The sequence below is a fragment of the Coregonus lavaretus genome (genome assembly GCF_964263955.1).
Source record: "Coregonus lavaretus genome assembly, chromosome: 13".
In the NCBI taxonomy this organism is placed as follows: domain Eukaryota; kingdom Metazoa; phylum Chordata; class Actinopteri; order Salmoniformes; family Salmonidae; genus Coregonus; species Coregonus lavaretus.
In genome coordinates, this window is record NC_140000.1 from 7,779,306 (window position 1) to 7,801,535 (window position 22,230).

The following is a 22,230-nucleotide window of genomic DNA, read 5'->3' on the forward strand; positions in this document are numbered from 1 at the left end:
AAATGGCGTGTTTTGAATAGACCAATCCCTGGCCTCCACATATCCCCATGTCCACTGTTTTAGGGGGCCCCTATAGTAACACTTTCCAGATGTTTCAGCACAGCAGAGCAAAGTTAATTTAACCAACAATATGAAAACCTCAGCCAAAGCTATAAATGTTCAGATACTACATATTTCCCCCCTTCAAGACTAATTAATTCTCGAAAACAAAAAGAATAGGACTATGACACACCTTGTGTAACTTTAGCAATAAAACCAAGTTTATGAAGTGTAAACAAATTGTTATGGAGTGTAAGAGCGAAAAACCTGTCTGGCAGCTTTCTTTCCAAATATCCATCAATCAATCAAGACAGTAAAATTCTCTCACGGCCCCTCTGCCCCAGGCGACCACCTAAGTACTCCAGATCAATTTATAAATCTTTATCAATGCATTTTTAAGCTATGATGCAATTGAATACACATGAAAGCCTCAGAAAACAAAATACCATCAAAAACCCCTCCACATTCAGGCTGGTCGACCCATCGGACCCTCCTGTTGATTCTCTCTGTCCCTGCCTAGACCCAATATCCCTAAGCGTCAAAGAAAAAACAAAAACATCTGAGGTCCCCACATGTACCCAACAACAAAAAATGTTATTCTTCAAAAAATGTATACAGAAAGAATATGACACAAATTATGTATTACACATGCAAATATGTATATAAATCATTGCAGACACTGGAATGTAGTCCACTACACTGCATCTCCTCAGCAGTGTCGACTTTCAATGAAACGTCGATGATGGAATCTGAACATTTCCACACCGTCCTTGTTCAACTTCCTCCAGTCCATTCATATTGTCCATGTTTGAGTATTTGAATCCCACTCTACACATTCCCCATATGCTTCTGGAAGAAAAGAAAACACCAACCAGTATCTTTTGCAAAGCAACACATGAAAATTAAAACATCAATATCAAAAATAATATATAAAAATGATATATATAAATGAATCACATTCCATTTCCCCCCTTTGATTCATAAGAAAACACTAAATATCACAACCATATGCAAAGAAATTTGAAAATTATCACACAATCAGATATTCAAAATGGATATCTATCCATCAACACTCCATCCAGTACCACTTGTTCATCTCCATCTAGATCAGTCACGGTTAACAACGGCATCTGAGTGTTGTCTCCAGGCATCACAACTCCAACCCATCTCAATATCATAGCCTTCGCAAAAATGTCAATAACAAAGTACAAAAGCAAAACATCACACACAGCGCTACAAGAGCTGCTACTAAAATCTGAACTATCACTGCTCCCACTGGGCCTAACTGATCTTGCAACCAAGCCTTCGCTGACCATCCTGCTCCTTCAGATCGACCAAACGCATCCCTTATACTCTTCAATGCATCTATAACACTAGTGATATTATCGGAACTATCGGGGATCAAAGTATAACAATCGTCCCCCGTCAAGTTCATAGCCACACATAAGCCACCCTGTTTTGTTAAAATATAGTCAAGAGCCATGTCATGTTTCAACAGCGTCAGTCTGTGACTTCTTTGAGTATTTGACAGAAGGTTAAACCCTCGTATCGTTTCGTTTGCAAAACCCTGAAAAGTATAGGTAATATTATCAATGTGATCTGCCAGAAATGTTACACCATACCATGGAAAAAGTCCAAGTCCCCACTTCTCTCCTAGACTTATCCTCCAATGGTAGGATTCCAGATTATGAAATTGCACCATGTCCCTTTTCACCCTATTTCCAGAGCTAGAATCAGATTGAGCTGTGTCCGGTGCTTCCCCTTTCTGAATGGTAAAAACCTCATATGGAAGCTTCAACGTTGACATGTAACAACATCCTGTCCATACATAGGGTAAGAATATATAGGCTTTATCACCACAAACCCACCAAATATCTCGAAAATTGCCTATAGTCACATTGCCAGGCAAAAGCTGATCTTTTACCATCAAAGTCCTGCTCTTCTTACTAAATGGAACAGAAAAAGTTACTTTATATGTCTCATCACTAACCTTACGTTCATGCTTACCCAAAGTCATCATATAATCATCACACTCTGATATTCCCATAAACATACCCGGTCCATCATATGTTTTATTTGAACAAAAACAGCTTTTAGCCCTCCCGGGTTTCACCTCCAGTGCTTCAGGAATCGCTGTTAACTTGTTTTCCTTCCGATCTAACAAATTCACATAGGGTAATTCATTTAACCAAGAACAATTAAACCTAGGCCTAAACAAATGCTTCGACAAAGACATCATTATATCTGTTAATGATTGTTGCAGATATAACAGCCATGATAAAGCATAAGATTGACACGTAGTGGATAGAGGTTGAGCCACCGTCTCGAAAATTTTACCCCATGTGCCTGGTGCTGGAATTCTCAACAGACATGGACCCTCCAGTTTCCTAACCGATCTCACAGAATGAGTTAACTGCTGGAACCATAGATTCCTACCTGCCCATCCATCTGTAATTTGCAAAACAGAAGAATCAAATCCATATGCCTTCCATGTAGTTTCTCTCTTCCGTAACGAGTGGTATTGATCTGATATATCTTCTGGAGTTCCATCAAAATTAAAGAACTCATGTATTCTGCACTATTTCAGATGAATCTTCATCATTCTCTGCTACCATCTGCTCTCCTATTTCAACACTGTCCTTACTACCATTTACACCAATCTCCATCTGTATCATAGACTTCTGAGTCACATTTACTACATCCTTTAATTTCAGAAAAGTTGTTGTTGGTGTCTCTGTCACATTTACAAAATGTGTTATTGCTATCCTAACATTCATCTCTTTCAGAGTTTCTGTTAAAATAGTGACTTTAGTTGATGTATTAACACTCTTAATTGTTTCCAAGGGCATAGTGACAAATGTCCTCTGTGTATTATTTACTCTTGGAGTGACTACTGTAATATACTGCTCCTGAACTCCTTTGGTGACTGTGGAAACTTCAACAGACTTTAAATCTTTCATCATAAGCGTCACCTTACGAGTTACATAGCCTTCTATCCAGTAATTCTTAACCGGAACAAATTTGAACGCTGGCTCTAAATAAGTACACATATATTCTCCCTGATCTTCCCATGTAGTATTACGCAAAAGAAGTGAGCAATCACTCATAACCCTCTTCCACTTCATATCGTTGTACAAAATATATTTCCTTCGACTAGGGGTTACAGCTTCTACTTCTGGTCCTGATAACAACACTTCTTCTCCGTAATTATCTCTCCACGTGGGAGGAATGTCACCACCCCCACTCCGTCTCTCACATCTACAAGGAAGATGAGCTGTTCCACCCATCCTAACCCTAATCACAGTCTTTTCTAAAATTGGTGTTGGAGCGATCGTCCGAGGCGTCATTGTAGTCAAATGTGATACATTTATAGCTTTAGTAACTGTCAACAATAAAATAGTAGAATTGCTTCTCACTGTTGTTGTGTTAGTCTGAAGTGTTGATGTCATTGTTGTTGATTCTTCTATCTTCCCTACAGCTTGGAGCTCTTTAATTGTATGTCCATCTATCACCACTAGTGTCACTACAGTAACTCTGAGTCCCGACTCTAATCCCTCACTTTCAAACTTTGGATTATAAAAATTACATTTATAATCACCTTGATCCTCCTGCTGGGAATTGTACACATAGAGACTGCAATCACCTTCAATCTTCAGTCTTCTTTTATCATTCAGCAACGCATACTTTCTAAATGCAACTGCTCTTAACAGATCTAAACTCCTACCATAGCTATCTTCCCACTGAACTCTAAATTTCCCTTCACCACTGTTCTCTCTCGTACACTGACATGGGAGCTGAGCTGACTTTCCTAGAGTTACTTCAACTCTAGTTTTCGTAACGTTTTGGTCTGACTTTTTTCCGAACTGGTCTGGGACTACTTTGTCTAACCGAATGACCAGCTTCTCCTGTAACAGAGTTGCCCTGGGTGATCTCTGCGGTTTCACATTCCACTGAAATATGCCCTGTTGTTTCTGGGACGTATTGAAAATCAATGTCCCCAAATCTCATTTCCTGTCCATCCATTGCAGAGTCGTCTCTGGCATCATCAGAAGTGTACACATGATCATCAACGTTGTCCACAGCATGGACAATCTCTCCTTCTGTCTGTTCTTCCCTATCTTCATCCTGCTCTCTTGAGCCTTCAACATCTTGGCTCTCTGCGCGTGTCACCTCTTCTCTAGGTGCTTTAACACAATGTGACAAATGATACCATGTTGGAGACCCTTTAACCTGGACAGCCGTTCCAGTACTACGAACAACTTCAAATGGTCCCTCACGGCGTTCGTTATACCACTTCCTTCTAAATACCTTCACAAACACCTTGTCCCCAGGTTGCACTGTACTCCTTTTTTGCTCATCGAGCTTCTCCTGCACCTCTTCTTTTCTTTGCCTGTCAGAAACATATGTGGACAACTTTTTATTAAATTTGGCCATATATGTAACAGACGCTCTCATTTCATCTTCCAAAAGAGCCAAACTTGGATCCTTTCCGCTTGTTCGCAAACAAGGCGTAGGCATCCTTCTTCCTGTAACCAGTTCATGGGGTGTCATACGTAGATCACGTAACTCACTTGAGCGACACACCATTAATGCTAAAAGGAGCGCCGCTATCCAATTTAGACCCGTACGCTGGCAAATCTTGACAATGCGATTTTTCAAAACACCATTCATTTTTTCACAAATCCCTTGACTTTGTGGGTGATAAACTGCTCCTAGACGTTGCTTAATTCCCAATTTTTGCAAAATCAATTTCACTGATTTATCCACAAATTCTTTCCCATTATCTGAGGATATTCGATCGGGAAGTCCCCACCTGCTTATGACTTCTTTACACAAGAACTTGGCAACCGACCGAGCGTCTTTTCGCTTGGTTGGACAGGCCTCCGGCCATTGTGAAAATCTATCCACAACCACCAACATGTATCTTTTCCCTTCAATTGATTTTTATCATATCAACAAAGTCGATAACCAACTCACGCATAGGACCTCTCTGTGTTGGAATGTAACCAGGAAGAACAGTCACACCCCTGCGAACATTATTTTTCAGACAGATTGTGCACCTGCCTATGACATAGTCAACCTGTTCAAGCAAATATGGTGCCCAAAAACCATACTCCTTTGTGATCTTTCTCCTAACCTCCCCCCTTGCAACATGGGCTAACCCATGTGCTTCCTGAATCATCAGACCTAATAGGTCTAGAGGCGCTACTATCAATCCCTCATGGTTTCTCCAAAGACCCGTAGCATCTTTGACAGCACCTCGGTCTAGCCATAACTGTTTGTCAATCGTAGAAGCAGCTTCCTGCATCAAAATCTCATCCTTAAGCGTAATTTTGTCTTCCAAGTCCACTCCATGAGTGACCAGAAAAACCTTGCCCAATTTGTCCGCTCCTGTGACGGCTTTTGCAGCTTCATCAGCGGCTTTGTTCCCTTGTGTGACTTTTGACACATCGGTTTTATGAGCTGCACACTTAGCTATCACTATCTCTTTAGGCTTCATCATAGCATGCAACAGTTTCATTATTTGCGCATGATGTTGTATCGGAGAACCATCCGTTTTCTTAAACCCTCAACCTTTCCATACTGCTCCAAACAAATGACATACACTATGTGCATATGCAGAATCAGTATATATCATCACTCGCTTTCCTTCTGCTAACAAACACGCTTCTGTTAGCCCCACAAGTTCAGCAAGTTGTGCGGACGCAGGCTGTGGTATTACTTCAGCCTTTTCAACAACAAATCCAGTTCCTTGGGCCTTAACTACTGCATAGCCAGCACACAATTTATCTCCCACACGATAACAAGACCCATCAGTCCAATACTCCAGGTCTGCCTCACGTAATGGAAGGGCTTGCAAATCTGATCTAAGCCTTGAGTATTTCTCTGCTTCTTGAACACAATCATGTGGCTCACCATCCTCTGAAGTTGGCAAATTCTCGGCTGGATTCATCGTATCACACCTCACTAGGGTGACATCTTCCTGCTCTAAGAGCCTATGATAGTCTCTGAGCCTAGGCATAGTCAATGTATATTTTCCATAGTTCAGAAGATTTCTGAGACTATGATGGGTAAGGATTGTTACTGGGTAACCCATCGTAACAGATGATGTTTTGTCATACATTAAATATACTCCCACCATTGCTCTGTAGCACAGTGGTAGCCCTAGTTCTACTTCTGAATAGGCAGTAGAGTAGTAGGAAATAGGTTGAGGATTCGTCCCTGTACCTGTCGGCTGACAAAGAACTGCACAAGCATATTTACCTCCAGTAGAAGTAGACACATACAGTGGGGGAAAAAAGTATTTAGTCAGCCACCAATTGTGCAAGTTCTCCCACTTAAAAAGATGAATTTTCATCATAGGTACACGTCAACTATGACAGACAAAATGAGAAAAAATAATCCAGAAAATCACATTGTAGGATTTTTAATGAATTTATTTGCAAATGATGGTGGAAAATAAGTATTTGGTCAATAACAAAAGTTTCTCAATACTTTGTTATATACCCTTTGTTGGCAATGACACAGGTCAAACGTTTTCTGTAAGTCTCACAAGGTTTTCACACACTGTTGCAGGGAATTTTGGCCCATTCCTCCATGCAGATCTCCTCTAGAGCAGTGATGTTTTGGGGCTGTCGCTGGGAAACACGGACTTTCAACTCCCTCCAAAGATTTTCTATGGGGTTGAGATCTGGAGACTGGCTAGGCCACTCCAGGACCTTGAAATGCTTCTTACGAAGCCACTCCTTCGTTGCCCGGGCGGTGTGTTTGGGATCATTGTCATGCTGAAAGACCCAGCCACATTTCATCTTCAATGCCCTTGCTGATGGAAGGAGGTTTTCACTCAAAATCTCACGATACATGGCCCCATTCATTCTTTCCTTTACACGGATCAGTCGTCCTGGTCCCTTTACAGAAAAACAGCCCCAAAGCATGATGTTTCCACCCCCATGCTTCACAGTAGGTATGGTGTTCTTTGGATGCAACTCAGCATTCTTTGTCCTCCAAACACGACGAGTTGAGTTTTTACCAAAAAGTTCTATTTTGGTTTCATCTGACCATATGACATTCTCCCAATCCTCTTCTGGATCATCCAAATGCACTCTAGCAAACTTCAGATGGGCCTGGACATGTACTGGCTTAAGCAGGGGGACACGTCTGGCACTGCAGGATTTGAGTCCCTGGCGGCGTAGTGTGTTACTGATGGTAGGCTTTGTTACTTTGGTCCCAGCTCTCTGCAGGTCATTCACGTTCTTGTGATCATTTTGACCCCACTGGGTGAGATCTTGCGTGGAGCCCCAGATCGAGGGAGATTATCAGTGGTCTTGTATGTCTTCCATTTCCTAATAATTGCTCCCACAGTTGATTTCTTCAAACCAAGCTGCTTACCTATTGCAGATTCAGTCTTCCCAGCCTGGTGCAGGTCTACAATTTTGTTTCTGGTGTCCTTTGACAGCTCTTTGGTCTTGGCCATAGTGGAGTTTGGAGTGTGACTGTTTGAGGTTGTGGACAGGTGTCTTTTATACTGATAACAAGTTCAAACAGGTGCCATTAATACAGGTAACGAGTGGAGGACAGAGGAGCCTCTTAAATAAGAAGTTACAGGTCTGTGAGAGCCAGAAATCTTGCTTGTTTGTAGGTGACCAAATACTTATTTTCCACCATAATTTGCAAATAAATTCATTAAAAATCCTACAATGTGATTTTCTGGATTTTTTTCCCTCAATTTGTCTGTCATAGTTGACGTGTACCTATGATGAAAATTACAGGCCTCTCTCATCTTTTTAAGTGGGAGAACTTGCACAATTGGTGGCTGACTAAATACTTTTTTTCCGCACTGTATAGCAAGACATTCTTAGAGTAGTCTGGTAGTGTGAGTGCCGGTGCCTCTTGTAACCTCTGTTTGATCATTTCAAATGCCATGAGGCCTTCCTGTGTCCAGGAAAGATTGCTATGGAGTTGACCATTCCCAGGATCCTTAACCATAGCTCTCAAAGGTCCCGTCAAACTAGCATAGCCCTCAACCCAGGCTGAAGAATAACCAGCAATACCAAGAAATGTCATCATCTCTCTGACAGTTCTAGGCTTTGGAGCCTTACGAATAGCTTCCAATTGACTGTCAGAAATGCTTCTGTGTCCATGTATTATTTTCTGACCCAAATAAACGACCTTCTCCTGGCAATATTGCAACTTTTTCTGTGAAACCTTATGCCCCTTTTCTGCCAATACCTGTAGCAATTTAATTGAGTCTTTATGACATGTTTCCTTATTCTGTGAACAGATAATTATATCATCCACATACTGAATGACAGTGCTTTGCAATATCTGATCTATCCCTACCAAATCGTCCTTCAGTACTTTATTGAAAATGTGAGGGCTATGTTTGAACTCCTGTGGCAATCGACTGTACTCATAGAACTGTCCATTATATGTGAACCCAAATAAACCCTGACTTTCAACACTAAGTGGAACACTAAAAAATGCACCACATAAGTCTAACACCGTGAAATGTGTCGCATCAGGAGGGATTTGGGCTAACAAGGTATGCGGGTCTGGCACTTCTGCTGGAAAATCAGTCACTACCTCATTCACCGCTCTCAAATCATGAACCACACGATAAGTCTCATCAGGTTTCTTCACAGGCAACAAAGGCGTGTTACTCTGAGGATTTGTTATTGTCTTCAAAACACCTGCTTTCGAAAGTCCTTCAATTTGTGGTTCAATCCCTTGGATTGCTTCATCTTTCAATGGATACTGATTCTTCCAAGGAGGTCTGGCTCCTGGTCGAAGTTCAACTTTCACCGGTTGGGCTGATTTCACAAGTCCAATATTGGTACTGTGTTGAGACCACAAACCTTCTGGAACTTGTTGCAACATCTCCTCTTTCATAGGGTCTGAATCCATCTTCACACTGCAAATAGATTCATGTGTCATCCGTACAGCTTGTGGCTGTCCTTGTCCTAGAGCCGAAATCATGATTTTGAGAAATCGCTGATCTTCACTCCTCCAAATCGCCAAATTCTCTTTCATCGGTACAAAAACAGCTTTCTCTGCTTCTGTCATCATTTCTCCTATATGCTTCTGCTCATAGTCTTCAGAAACCAACAAGGTCACATGTGGCACACTCTTCTCAATCTCAAATTCTTTATCCAGATAATCGTCTGTGTTTATCTTCATAGCTGCTCCTTGTGGTCCTAAAATTATGCAACATGAGTTGAGTTGAACTTTCTTTGGTTGATGACTCAACCATTCCTCTGAGTTCGATTGGGCAGCATTCTTGAAATACTTGAGCGTACAATGAAATGGATATTCAGGAAGCCTCGCATCTGGCATGTTTGCCACAATGAATTTCTCCCATATCTTAGCCGGCTTCAAAAAATCTGCACTGAGATTTCCAATCCAAAATACTGAAGAAGAGTCAATCTCTGTCGTCATCAACAATTGGTAAACCTTTTCTTTTGGCACTTCTACCAGACAGCCGTCTGGCGTACATTTTATTGTACAATTCAATCTACACAATGCATCTCTTCCCAACAATGCAATAGGTGTATGTTCCAATACCAGTATCGGTATTGTAGTTTTCTGATTTTTATAGCAGAGCTCAATTGGTTCTGTAAGAGGAATCAGCTGTTTCACTCCCTCAAATCCGATTGTCCGAATCAGTCGATTGGACATAGGGAGATGTGTAGCATCTTCAGGCCGAACACAGGTGAAAGCAGCTCCGCTATCCGCCATCACTTCCAATGGTCGGTTGTTTACTTTCACCTCAATTGTTGGATCTTTTTCCGGTCCTGATGCTACCAGCTGACACCCCCCTTTCGGATCTTCTGGGCACCTCTAGAATCCTGGCTCCGGGCCCCTATAAGGGTTCACCGGTCCTCCAAATGATCTTCACTGGCCCCTGTATCTTCCTCTGAAATTTCCTCTGGTGTTTCCTCCTGGCCCATTACACTCACGGGCAAAGTGACCAACCTGTCCACAATTATAACACACTTCTGAAGATTGTTGGAAGTATGGATTAAATCTTCCTCCTCTTCCTAAACCTTCTCGTCCTCTTCCTCTCCAATTCTGTGTCTGTCCGGAAACTGGCTGTGGATATGAAACAACTGGTCCCACTAGTGGTGGCTGGGACAATTGCAGTTGGACCTGGTTCGGTTGAAGCTGTGGCAGTGATTGTTGATTTGATGAACACTGATTCTGCATAACCAAAGCCTGTTTCTTCTCCGTCTTCTTATTCTCCACCAGTTGTATTTGATTGAGTTTTCTGAGAGTTTCTTGGTCCTGTTCTTTCTGGTTGTGTTCCTTTTTCCTGTATAGATCCACTTGATGGGCTATATGATCTGTATAGACACCTTTTGCCATGCTTCCAAGTCCAACCACCTCTGCCAGTTTGCTCCTTACTGGTGAGGGCAGCCCCATCTGCAGTTTAGCTCGCAAAATTGACTGCTCTATTTGACTCAAATCTGGATCATTTCCGGTAATATTTCTCCACACTTGATGAGCTCTTGACACATAGGCTCTCGGATTTTCTTGTTGTCCTAGTGGGTCAATCAGAATGTTGTCAGGATGCACATTTGTTGGAAACGTATCTTTCAGTGCTCTCCACAGCCTATTTCTACTTGCAGCTAACAACTCAGGATCATTCACCGCAGTCCCCATATATCGATTAAGTCCAGCTCTCTGAAAAATGTCTTCCATACCTGGAATCCCAAGGAGATTAGCCAAAAGTCTCTTAATGTCTCCTATGGCAGACTGTGTTCCCACCGTAATTTCTTCCAACTTTGAAATCCAAGGATATGCTCCATCTTGAAGAGTAGGCAACTTCTCAAGTATATCTGACATATCGGTATTCTGCAAAGGCTTATACTCCAGGTTCTGTCCTCGAATTATCACTGGCATCATCTTCTTACTTGTGCTCCCTTTTCTTGGCCGCAATGTGTATTTCCTCTCCAATTTTCGGGATTCTTTTTTCAGCAGTTTTTCCTTCTGTATCTTCAACATCTTGAGTTGTTCTTCCAATTCTCTTACTTCTTCTAAATTATTCGCGTTATCCAAGCATGATATGCATCGATCCATATCTCTTTCTATTTCTTCTGTGCTAGTCATTGTAGGATAAAATCCTCTTGAACATGAAGCACCTTTAATCTCCAAATTTTCATCGCTGTCTCCATCTTCACTTTCATCAGAGGTCGAATTTCTTGTATCCTTCTTCTTCCAACTTTCATCACCCCTTCTTTCCGCTCTAGCCAACCCCGTCTGATCACAGGGTCATATCTACCCATGATCTCTTCTGAATCACTCTGATCATCATCATCATCATCTTCAAATTCCATCCTCCTGAACCTCACTATACCCTTAGTTTCCAGACATGTTGTTTTCTTCTTACTTTTGGAGTTTGGATTCATCTTTATGGTCGTTTCTGCTTGTCCTCTCTCTATTATTCGTTCATCTTCATCTCTGATGCAATAATCACCCTCCTGAATGATCACTGGAAGCTGAGGATAGACGTCCTTAAACTCTACTCCTTCCTCGTAAGGTGGGGGTCTTTTTGTTGAATCCTTATTTGAGAAAGGTGTATTGACTTCTGCCATTAGTTTTTCTGTTACCTTCGCCTCTTTTGCCATTTCTCTATACCTCTGTCTCTTTTATCTTTTGTATATTTTATCAGTTTTTGTCCCTCATTTTCAAACAACTTAAGAACACCCAGCTCTCTTTGTCTCTTTTCTTTACATTGTTCTCCTTTTTTCCCCTTCTTTTGACCTGCCTTATATGTGGACACAAGCACTTGCATTATCTTAATTACTTCTGGGTTAAGAGTCCCTTCCACTGGCCATGGTTGTTCAATGTCAGGCCAACGTTTATTCAATTTTCCAGATAACCTTGCAATACCATTAACGAAATGGTTACTATTTTGTACTACATCAACAGGAGTAATTACTTTCATAGTTTTGATGTCCTTTTTCCCCATTGTAACAACTCTTTTATATTCCTTTATTGTGAATTATTTATTTATTTTATTATTATTTATTTTAAACGAATTAATTTGTAAACCAAAAAATACTTTAAGCTATGTAGCTTATCATTCCCTCCTTTAAAAAAAAATATTATTATTATTATTATTATTATTTTTATTTTTTTGTAATCAATTACTTTAAAAATGTTTTTACAAATCCTACCAAATTATTGATTAGTGGCAATCTTACCACATCCGGTAAAGAAAAGTAAAGGAAACTAGTCATCTTCAGAGCAATCAAAAAATAAAAAGCTGTAATCCAGCAAGACTACAGCACCCACAAACCAATTGCTTAATAAGGACCCATTCACTTTAATTTTACAGAACAATCTCAGTGCTGGATTTTCAACACAACTCTAACCAAAACAACCCATGCACAAAAAAACTTCAATGTGCAATTCTCAATTACATCAATTGATCAGTCTGTTGCCAAGTCCCTGCTAAATGGTCACAACATGAAATATTATATGCATACACAATGTATCTATTATATCCTGTAAGGGAAAGTAAGTTTGTGGATAGAACAGTACTGGCCTTAATTGGACTGGATCCAGGGAAGCACACGCTGTCGCGTGACGCACTGGTCAGCACCTCCTCTCTCTCTGTCTCCTCCTTCTTGTTTCTCACATCACAGGAGAACAAAAGAAACAGACAAGAATTTAGTATTTTATGCACTCACTGGGTTATTTCAAACACCCTTTTAGACATACCTATGTTCACATTCGCGCTAAGAAATAAGCAAACAGCTTAACTCAGGAATATTATAAATAGCGCAATAATATTTTTTATTTTTTATTTTTGTTTTAATCCGTCAACATAGCTCTCATTTATAAATTCAATGGATCTCAATCAAATGGTTTCATAGTTAAGCAACAGCCACTTAACGAACAGAATAATTTATTTGTGTGTACTCAAAGTCTCCCCCTTTCTTTTTTCAGCTATAAGTCTGCGTGTCACAGCAGCTCAGTGCAGGCAGGGGAGTGGCACATTCGCTCTATGCAACTCTAAACTCATAAAATCCCACACATGTGCAGCTCATTTACTAGTGCGATTTCAAGGTGAGAGGAGCTCTCCCACAAGTATCTTTTCTCTAAGTCAAACAGCAGACAGACCAGCTGTCCCTCCGTTCTTTCCAACACAGACAAACAGTAACACTGAACAAAACGCACAAACCAACACAAAACATAGAACACAAATCCTACTTCGAAGTTTCTTAACTTTACTATCTTCACTTATTCTACTCTAATCTGCAGATTTATAGTTATTTTCTTATCCATTACAAATCCTCTCTATACAATCATAACGTCCTCCCGGGGGCTCATAGATTTTAACAATGTTGAAAACGAATCCTCTCTATACAATCATAACGTCCTCCCGGGGGCTCATAGATTTTAACAATTTTGAAAACGTTCTCTCAAATGGAGACTCATAAGGTTTTAACCGTAATTAACATCTTTCCTTACGAAAACTAAAACCCCTGTTCTCAACCAAAACATATATATGTATATATCTCTAACATAAATCTTATCATAGCATGAGTCGACACACAGCTGAAACACATCAGAGACCTCTTTATTTTGTGCAAACACACACTCTCTTTCTCTCACACACACATGAAAAGAATGCATCCATTCATACGGTCCTTAAAAGCATGCTTCCGTCGCTCCTATTTCCTTTATATTCCTTCCTAAATTTCTGCTACCTTGAGTTGCAGATATTCAATGAGAGGCTACATCGGACATATACCTCGTCAACTATATACCGAGAGGTAACATACAATTGAATTTGTATTCTACAATCTCCAGTCCCTTGGACTGACCTGAAAATCCACCTAGTGACTCTTCAGGATTTGTGGCCCATCTAATGATCGCCTCGTTTGAGGGCTTCCGTAGATCAGCGACGTCCTAACAGTATACATTTTTCCGTAGTTCCTTTTCCATTCTATTCCGTTATTTTATTCCTTTTCCCTTTAATTTTATTCAAGCCAAATATCCCTAGGCCCAGTGTTATCAATTCCTATAGACACTCCCCCCTGTTTGCGTTGTTTCCAACGCAAACAACTTTAGAAATTTAGAACGGAATCCTATCACACAGCAATAACAGCAAGGCACACAGATTATTCACGGTGCGTCCCCCCAACGCACACACAGTCACACGAACTGACCCGTGCCCAAAGTTGTGAGAAAGCTCACCTTATCTGCAGGCCTCTGGAGCGGGAGTCAGCACGGAGCCCATGATGTAACGCTGAAATAGACGCAACACGTCCCAAAATCCTCGTCGCCAATTTCTGTGGTGTCGAGACAATGCTGCAATGCTGTGTTGACAAGGAATCCGCTGACACTGTACTTGATTATAACTTTTATTACATCAAAGATTTCTGCATCAATTTACAGATTTCTGCAGTATCTGGAGAACAACTAACCCAATCTCAAATATGATTATTCTCTTGTCCCTTTGTTCAAACATGGTATATATCTTATGCAACACAAAATGGCATGTTTTGAATAGACCAATCCCTGGCCTCCACATATCCCCATGTCCACTGTTTTAGGGGGCCCCTATAGTAACACTTTCCAGATGTTTCAGCTCAGCAGAGCAAAGTTAATTTAACCAACAATATGAAAACCTCAGCCAAAGCTATAAATGTTCAGATACTACAATTGCACCTAAATCAACCATTTATCGGATCATCAAGAACTTCAAGGAGAGCGGTTCAATTGTTGTGAAGAAGGCTTCAGGGCGCCTAAGAAAGTCCAGCATGTGCCAGGACCGTCTCCTAAAGTTGATTCAGCTGCGGGATCGGGGCACCACCAGTGCAGAGCTTGCTCAGGAATGGCAGCAGGCAGGTGTGAGTGCATCTCCATGCACAGTGAGGCGAATACTTTTGGAGGATGGCCTGGTGTCAAGAAGGGCAGCGAGGAAGCCACTTCTCTCCAGGAAAAACATCAGGGACAGACTGATATTCTGCAAAAGGTACAGGGATTGGACTGCTGAGGACTGGGGTAAAGTCATTTTCTCTGATGAATCCCCTTTCTGATAGTTTGGGGCATCAGTTGAAGCTCGCATCTGCTACAAGACCATGGTGCTTGCCAACGAAGCTGTGAGGGGAACGGCACCTCCGTACCTTCAGGCTCTGATCAGTCCCTACACCCAAACGAGGGCATTGCGTTCATCCACCTCTGGCCTGCTGGCCCCCCTACCTCTGCGGAAGCACAGTTCCCACTCAGCCCAGTCAAAACTGTTCGCTGCTCTGGCACCCCAATGGTGGAACAAGCTCCCTCACGACGCTAGGACAGCGGAGTCACTCACCACCTTCCGGAGACACTTGAAACCCCACCTCTTTAAGGAATACCTGGGATAGGATAAAGTAATCCTTCTACCCCCCCCCCCCCCCAAAAAAAAATATTGTAAAGTGGTTATCCCACTGGCTATAAGGTGAATGCACCAATTTGTAAGTCGCTCTGGATAAGAGCGTCTGCTAAATGACGTAAATGTAAAATCTGTAAAAAAGCTTGTCCGGAGAAGACAAGGTGAGCGCTACCATCAGTCCTGTGTCATGCCAACAGTAAAGCATCCTGAGACCATTCATGTGTGGGGTTGCTTCTCAGCCAAGGGAGTGGGCTCACTCACAATTTTGCCTAAGAACACAGCCATGAATAAGGAATGGTACCAACACATTCTCCGAGAGCAACTTCTCCCAACCATCCAAGAACAGTTTGGTGACGAACAATGCCTTTTCCAGCATGATGGAGCACCTTGCCATAAAGCAAAAGTGATAATTAAGTGGCTTGGGGGACAAAACATCGACATTTTGGGTCCATGGCCAGGAAACTCCCCAGACCTTAATCCCATTGAGAACTTGTGGTCAATCCTCAAGAGGTGGGTGGACAAACAAAAACCCACAAATTCTGACAAACTCCAAGCATTGATTATGCAAGAATGGGCTGCCATCAGTCAGGATGTGGCCCAGGAGTTAATTGACAGCATACCAGGGCAGATTGCAGAGGTCTTGAAAAAGAAGGGTCAACACTGCAAATATTGACTCTTTGCATAAACTTAATGTAATTGTCAATAAAAGCCTTTGACACTTATGGAATGCTTGTAATTAAACTTCAGTATACCATAGTAACACCTGACAAAAATATCTAAAAACACTGAAGCAGCAAACTTTGTGAAGACCAATACTTGTGTCATTCTCAAAACTTTTGACCACGACTGTACTTTTCCAGGCAAGAGTTTGCACTGCAAGAGATCAAGCAGATAACGGCGCTACGGTTGCAGTAGGCGGCTTATATTGTTGAACTTGTCTATGTCAATTAGAATTACATTTTACTGCTGTAACGTTCATAGCTGACTCCACTTGTAAGTGGTAATTTTTATACAGTAGAGTAACCTACAAGCAAATGAGAACACATGCTGTCTGATACTGACTGATCGAAGGGTGGCTGACTCAGCAGCCGCTTGAGAACTCTAAGAGCACGTTATGACGTCTTGCCTTCAGTGTGTCAGTGCACTCTGGGCCATTCGTAAATTCAGAGCGTTGTCAGATTGTCAGTCAGGGCCATCTCCAGAGTTCCATGGCATTCGGGGCACAATCCTGAAGTCCAGGGGCTGAGGGGTGTGTGGTTCCGAGAAAAAAAAAAAAAATCATTTCCTGCAATTCTACATAATTTTACATGACTGGAGACGTTACAATATTTTTTATACCACACACATGATCAAAATGACAAGCTACTCTGACATTTACATACTGAGATCAATACAACCAACGACCCATGTCTTAAATGCAATGAATAGCATAGGCCAATAAAGAGTGGATACACAGATTTTAGGCTTACAATAGGAGGAGGAAATTATAATCCACCAACTTTCCAGTTACACTCACCTATTCAAACAGATTTTTCCCGCAATTGTATTTTGAAAATGTCTAAATACCTTCTAGCTGCTGTCTGACAGCCACAAGTCAACAATCAGCTGTTTTATATTTGCCGCGCTGACTGCCCAATTGCTGGATTTCCGACTGTAGACTATGCGCTCATAATGTGACAAAACACAATCTACAGTGTTTAAATAAATAAAAATCCTATTGATCCTCTGTGGCTAAATTATGATTTCATTTATTTATAGAGACAGGAGTAATTATGTAATTTGGCAAATGCATTTCAATTTATCTGCAGCACTTCCAGAACTCCTTCCCGCAGCGCTGTTTTTTCCATGCACTGTACTCTCCCCATTGAAAAAATTAATTAATCAACACTTCTTATTTTTAATTTAATCGACAGTGGTCAGTAACCCCATATGGGGTTATAGTGTAGATAGGTCGACTGTTACAATAGAATTTACAATAATCTATCAGCAAGTAGACTAGCCTACAATTACGATAATCAATTAAATGTCAATTAAGCCAATAGTGTTTTCAGCTCTATTATTATTGAAACAATGTAGGCCTTATGACCTTTTTAAACAAAACAAATATGTCAAATGACTTGAATTGCCTATGGGAAAAGTGTACAAATGTGTATTCGCATCAGTAGGCATAGTGACTGTAATGCATCAGGCAAGTTCAGCAAAACATCAGGGAAGCTCATCAAGCAGGCTATAGGCCTAATCTAATGTGTGTGTGCGTGTGTAGAGAATATCTAGCTTTCAATTGGTAGACTAATGAACACGAGTACTCACCTCAATTTAGCTAACATTTCCCAGCATAATTGTAACCAAATATCCAAACCGAGATTCAGTGAAAACAAAAATCTGACATTGATAGATTTATCAAGAGGAGTTCATTTGTGAATGGAAGTTGGTACCGACATAAAGCCTATCATTTTTGAATATACAATGCATCATCCAAATTGCATGATTGCCTAAGCCTACACACACTAAGTGACTAAAGGAAAATGTTATATTTTTTCATTCATAAGGCCTACATTACTATAAATTAGGCCATCATCATTGTCAATCATGAATGACAATTCTTCAAGTTTTACAGGTCAAACGTCCATGCTGCATGCATGCCAACCATTTGATCCCAATCACTTTCATGGGAATATGCATTTCGATCTTCTTGAAGGATGTAAGTAAGGGTGGCAAACCGGCCTAACTAATCGAATTTTAGAGCAGATGGAATAATCACAACCACCGCATGCTATTTTTTTTTTTCTAAAATAAAATCAAACTTTACAACAGATGTTATTGCGGGTGTTGCGAAATGCTTGTACAAATGTTTTGCACAGTCGTCCTAAATTGTCATAAGAAAGTACATGGTGTTTTTGGTATAACAGTAGCCTGACATTATCATGCTATTATATTCGGTTTGTTATGTACAATACTAATTAATCATTAAGTGATCTTTCGAGACATAGCACCATTCTGAGAAGTTGTGGAGCGTCGCTCGGCTGTCCACGGCGGGCAGCACTTCACCCCTGATTATAACTGTTGGATGATTTCGGAAGTTTCACGTAACCATATCTCTATGAACTAAGTGGCGCATTCAGTTTTTACACCAATGCAGCAACGCAAAATATTCGGGGCTGACCCAAAATCATTCGGTGCTAAAGCACCGAAAGCAAGGTCCTGGTGATGTCCATTTCATCCTTTCGTAAATTCAGAGCGCACACTGGACGAGGAGTAGGGTTAATCCGAGCGTTCTGACCTCACAACGGTAGTCAAGCGCCCAAGCTAACTGGCTAAAGTTGTCTAGCTACTTCCAAAACAAATGAGAGAAGACCTCACTCTGACCATTTTACTCGCTCTAGCAGAGCTGATTAGACTGTTTTCATGTTGTCAAGTGCGTTAGTGACTGTAACTTTTTCTTAATCTTCTGTGGGTTTTATGGCAGACTACAACCCAAAAAGGTGTCTTACCGCCACCAACTGGACGGGGTTGAAAAAACCAAGGTAAAAATAATACCCATACGTGATAGGAAAAACTAACTTAATCCACCAAAAATAAAACAATAATAAACCACATTGACAAAACCAAACTCCCACTTCTTCCTTCCTTCAAATCTCCATATCTCCCTTCTCAGGCTCTATGACCTCAGAGGGTGGTAAGGCTTGTGACAATACTCCATGCAACTGCTCCACCGAGAAGTCTTTCAGTCCCAGGAAAAATAATAATTGAGTTAATTAAGCTGCATACAAACATGGTCTCTTTTTTGCTTTATTGAGTAAGGCAGCTCCAAAATGCAGGCGTTTCAGCTTGCTCAGTTCTTTCTGTGGTGGTGGGTCAGCCAGCGGAAAATACCGAGCCTAGGGGTTGGTAATGTTCTCTAGTTGCGCCGTGATTGGCTCAGTGTTCTGTCACTCATGTGGACACTACATCACCACCAAGACTAAGGGTAGAGCTCGGAAATTCAAGCCCCTTGGGTGCTGCCATAGAGCTACATTAGAAGTGCCCATCCAAGAAGGCTCAAGGTCTTTGGCCACAGATAAAATGATGTCATATCACGTTATATCTACAGTAGCTTTGATTGGATTGGTCATGTCAACATCATACTTTCAAAATCTTAGCTAGCAGTCATCATCATGAATCAAGTGGACAATCTACTGGCAAATCCTTTTTAATCCTTGTCATATGAAGAGAAATAATGAAGAGAAATTATAGATAAAACGTATTGGTGCTCATCGGCCATTGGACATAAACATTACACAAGTTGGAAATCGCAAATTCAACAATGAGTGGTTTGGAAGGAATCAGTGACAGTGGCTAACTGCAAGCATTGCAAAGCAATCACTAGCCTGCTATTCAGTGGAGTGGCTGTGTGGTCCCAAATCTGGTATTAAGGGTCTCTTTTCCAAGCTTAAAATTATAAACATTCAACATTGGCCATGCTGTCAATGAAGCATGATTTGTGCCATGCTCAAAACAACTGTTAACTCGGAACTGCGAAATCTGACTTCAGTGAGTTCAAGACAACTGGGAACTCGGGGGAAAAAACTAGCATCTAATATTGTAAGAGCTTTCATTGTCTGCTTATATTCCCCCTTTATTTATCCTACGGTTCTGACTTGGTGTACAGGGAGAACACTGTAAGAACGGCCCATGTTCTGAATTCTGTCGCTCTACGTTTCAAAAGTGCTGAACAAATAGTTATATTGACTACGTCCGTCCTAGCTCGCTCATTAATGTCTTAATCGAAATTACGGATTGCCTCTTATCCGCTTGTCGTCCCCTTATGCCATAGTTTGTACATCTCAATTGTCAGTAGAAACCACAGTTGTTTAAGCAAGTCAGCCATATCAGCTATGTTTTTTTAAAAGGCAGTAAATGAGGCTGAATGAACTGTTTCGCTGCCAGACAAGGCTCCGCTGATAGCCAGGTGTAGCAGTGGTAAGGTGTTGGGACTGTTGGGACAGCTTTATGTATGCCCTAACAGTTTGTGGGCACCGTTTGTCACCGTTATAGTGCAATTAATGTATTGTTTAGTGTTGTGTAGTTGCTTTGCTGGCATGCATCCCACATTGTTTAGTTTTTTGCCCCACCAAGATTTCCATGCTAAAATCGCCACTGGTTGAACGGCAACCCCTGCAGCCTTCAGTGAAGGCCTATCCACCAACATGGACTTCAGGAGCACCATTCGAACCCTCAACCCTTTTAACAGCCGCTGCATATGAAATGCTCTGGATAGCCCTTACTTTGGCCATCTAATTCTCTTTCACCCTTGTTGGGCATTCCAAAGACGTGGCTTCATGGTTCCCACCACAATTGCAACATGAGTGACTAACTGTGCTGCTAGCAACAATTTAATTGTTATTTTTTGTCAACCTTTACTGACACCTGTCATATTGAAGGGGTGTTGCGCGTTTGCAAATTCATCAGTTATCTGCGCTGTGGCATACTCAAACGAGAGTGCTCTGAAATCAGAGTAGATAGTCAAAATTAATTTACGAACGCCCTTTATAATCACAAATGAAGTAAATGAGACTTACTGAGTCTGGCTTCAAGCCTAAAATACAACAACTTGCCTAGCTAACAGCTAAATGTTTGTTTTAGACTTTTATAATTCTAATTCTATTTTCAAGGCTCCACATGTTGTCATGGAAAATATGTATGTTATTTCCAACAATCAATGATCAACTCCGCTTGAAATCCTGTTGCATATAGAGCTAGCCAGCTTGTAGTCCTAAAAAACAGAAATGAGTTAGCATTTTCTGTCTTTGCTTCGTTGGCCATTTCTAATTGGGAAATAATGGGGTTTTGGGATATACACAGAAATTAAGGCTTAGGAGATCTTATATGTTATGTTCTATGAGATAATATCAGCCAGTTAACGTGACCGTTATGAATTATGAAGCCTTTATGTGCTTGTTATGGTACAACCCATTGCGCATTAAATGTGTAACGTTGCCTTAAAATGATGCTGTTTCTGTAATCTGTATGGTGCCATGATCATCACTGATCACAGTTTGTGTGATGTTTCATATACACCGTGATGGCAGGTAATGCACCAGGATCTAATGTTGATAATCTAAAAGTACAACCGTACAAGAATGCATGCACATCTGGCCTCATGTAAAGATCAAACAACTATTTTAAGAGGAGTGTTTTAGCAGTCTCACAATCGATATCCATGGTAGAATGAATAAAGCCAAGTCACATAATGTCCCCACTCCTCTCTTCCGGGTGTTGGCAGTCCGCTAACTGGGGTTTTGACTAGATTGGATACAGCTTTTTCAGTTTTGACTTTTCGTAGCAGGTTAGGAGAATTTACACAGCAGGTTAGGATAATTAATGTAGCAGGTTAAGAGAATTAGGTTAAGATTAGTATTAAAAATTGCGTCAATTCAAATCTGGTATTGGAATAAGAGAAAACATGTTCAACAAGTGTTCAATCCAAGCTAAATTTATTAAATGCAAATGTATAGATGATAAGTATGAGAGTTCGTATACGGGCTCACTGAGATACCACGCAGGGCAGACAGAGAACTAAGCCATTGTTCTAAGTTCTTCTTCAAATACTCTGACAGAGATAGTTCCCGCTCCCTGCTGGCCAATCAGAGTAGAGACTGAGCGTGGTTTAGACTTACTCAGCCTATCCGTTGGCGCACAGGCTGGTCCCAGCCCCTTGGCGCTCCACCGTTGCCAGGTGTCTAGTTGTTTTGCAACTTATCCAGAAAGTCAGCACTTTTGCAGTACACGTCCTTGAGCGCGGTCTGTGAGAAATACAAGTCTTATCTCAT